The sequence below is a fragment of the Agrilus planipennis genome, unplaced genomic scaffold, assembly GCF_000699045.2.
Source record: "Agrilus planipennis isolate EAB-ADULT unplaced genomic scaffold, Apla_2.0 scaffold66, whole genome shotgun sequence".
Lineage (NCBI taxonomy): Eukaryota > Metazoa > Arthropoda > Insecta > Coleoptera > Buprestidae > Agrilus > Agrilus planipennis.
Window position 1 is genome coordinate 840,536 of NW_020438868.1, and position 3,017 is coordinate 843,552.

The 3,017-nt window shown below is 30.9% G+C and overlaps 1 long non-coding RNA gene across 1 annotated transcript in view; it reads left to right on the top strand.

The window, feature by feature from the left end:
* LOC108734743 overlaps positions 1-3,017 on the top strand; it is a 20,982-nt gene that overhangs the window by 16,099 nt on the left and 1,866 nt on the right. Inside the window, exon 2 of the long non-coding RNA XR_001937433.2 lies at positions 498-576. This is a non-coding gene — a long non-coding RNA (uncharacterized LOC108734743). The remainder of the gene's footprint in view (positions 1-497; positions 577-3,017) is intronic.

The window sequence follows — 3,017 nt, forward strand, 5'->3', positions numbered from 1 at the left end:
AAGTAATATAAATAAAAAATATAAAATACTTAAGAATTATGTAATTTTATTAGCGTATAATTATCAATTAATCCATCAGTGTGTTTAATCCTTAACGTCGATTGAAATGTATAAATTATAAAGTCGGAAAATCCGAATATAATGAACAGGTTTATAAGCAAAAATTTTAAACGTAATTTATTTAAACAGTTGAAGGTCGTAAAGTTGTTTGTTGCTATTCAACAAGGAACTATATAATACAATATTGGCGATAAAATAAATTGCAAATTATACCATAATAATTGCTGCATGTTCATTTTATTATAGGTATTGTACGGATAATCACTCAGAAGAAAAACATATTGGAGAACATTAGTATTATGAATGTATAAAGTTATTCCATACCTCTGAACGCAGTCAGTCGTGATTAGAACATCATCTTTTCATATTAATTTTAAGGTTCAATAAAATCTTATCTAATACATGATATGATATCATTGTCTTAATCTTTGTTGCAGATAATCCTTACAGCAATCCTTGGGTAGAAGTTGATAGGACAGATTTGGAGTTTTCATCAATGGTGCTTGTAATAACACTGTAAGTTATAATCTTTGCATAGTTCTTGCTTCTGTTATTGATATTAATTAGCAGATTGATAGGTATTTATTAAAAGGACTTTTTTATTAAGAACCACTACCTTAATTAGAGTTTAAGGCATCAATTATCAATTAGACAGCGTTTAGTGCATTGTTTACTACAAATTCAACTTCACTGTTCCTTATTATGAGCTATTATTATTTTAAATCAAGAAATTTGTGTCTTTTTAGAAAGACGATCACCTTGAAAGCTGTTTCAGCGCCATTCGATTATATATAAAAGCGTAATATACCATGCTAACGTACTAATGTATATCTTTGTTTAATTTTATGACCAGTAGATAAAAGAAAACATAAATTTTGTAAACAGCGAGTACGTCATTTATTTGAATTGATAACAGTCGTCGTTCTGTCTCACGTGTGGGTACATTCAAAGTAGTAGAAAATAAAATTGTGACCCACTCTTCAGTTCGAATTATCAAAGCGAGATTAGTGATAATTACTGGGGAGTCTCTATTTTATTAGTTTAATACTTTCTTATCAATTTATCTCATCATATCTTTGAATAATTCTGATATGTTGGTGATGACAGTCTGAATAATTTTATACCTTTTGGGTTCGAAAAATCGTACGTTTTGGATTCGGAAAATCGTTGTTTTCTTTAGTAGCAGCAAATAGATACAAAATACATTGATTGAACGTGGTGAAATCGCATTTGATAATTAGTTTAGAAAGTGACATGATAGAAATTACTGCAGTGTGTTATTTGAATGTTGCCATATGACATGCTTAAAATAGGCCATCAAAAAAGGTGTCACAAATGTATTTATGTTTAAAACAGCTGTATTATAAGAAATGGAATGTTTTTATTTTTGTTTGATTGTTATTTACAAGTTGTAATTGATTGAAATCAGTAAATAGAAGGCAATACAATATTGCGTTTTGCAATTTAATTATCTTGAGTAATCTCATTTTCTTATTCAACTTGTACACTGGTAATCAATAAATTGTTTTCTTATTAAATATAATTAAAAATCTTGTTGAAGTAATTTGATGGTTAAATATTGCATTGAAGTCTAATATTTAATTGCCTGACGTTTCGTCAGCGACTTCGGCTGACATCTTCACGGGTTTATATACTCGAGCCCGTAAAGTACTTTCCTATCTCGTAGTGCCTTCTTGTCTTCTATGAGGCCAGATAGAAAACTACCGATAATTTTGCAAACTACATTTTGAGAACATCTCATTTAATTGTTAATCGTAATCTGATTAATTGCAAAATTACATACCTACATCTATATTAAATGCTTGCCCTTCTGTTTGCCCTTTGGTAAAACATTTTACATAAAAAGCGGCGCAAATATGGTGTGTAATATTCGTTTGTTGCCTAATAAATGCTTTCATTTTTTCAAACATGTAAAGTTACCAAATGCGGCTGTATTAGGAAACGCCCTGCTGCACCTACACCTCGCCATTTACAAATACAAAACGGAACACCAAGCTCAGGTAATAAATAGTACAATCAAATCAATTAAAAAATAAATAGTAATAAAATGCCTGCAAGTACGATAAATTGATAAAGAAACTTCTTGTAGAGTTACTACGGTGCTTTGAAAGATCTTACATGTCACAGGCTGAACTAGTTTTGCTTCAAGCGAACCCAGAAGACCCAATAATCAGTTACGAACTAGCAAATCTTTTATTTGACTGAAATACCACATAATTTGACATAGTACGTAATTACTACCTTATTTAATGTATTTAAATAGATACATATTCTGTTGGTATATAAAAAAAAATAAATTCTATGAATTAGAATGTACTTATCATATTTAAGCACAAATCGTGACTGTATAATCTCAAGGTTCTTTACTAGCAAATATCATCAGGTAAAAGAATATTACGTTTAAAATACTGCACGATATGGATGGTAAATGTTACAGTTATTAGTTATTAACAAACATTGCACCAGTTTCTTTTTATTTCGCAAGGTACAGGCCTGACGCTGTAAGCTGGCGGAAATTTTAAAATGGCGTGGACGCGCCGTGGCAAAAGTAGGCAGTTTTAGGTATAATGATTGCAGCCCTCATTCTTCAGTATTTCTATCAGGGGCGTAGATTAAATCTTTAAAATAGGGATCAGTGAGCAAGTAATAGACAGACAAACAGAAGAACTAATTGTTGATGTTGGTGACAGTAATAGAAATTCCCATGATGAGAGTGAATGTAAAAAGTAACTATAAAACAAAAGCAATAGTTTAATTTTTTCTTTTTGATAAGTCATTATTTTCTAGTACGCTACTGTCCTATCTGTATTAATACTATAATTTACGCCTACTTAAAGCTTATTTGTGTATCGGTTCCAAGTGACTTACCCAAATAGGTCATAAATGGGCAAGTACCTGCGCGACCGCTCGCCAGCTTCCTTCGTCAGACCTGTACA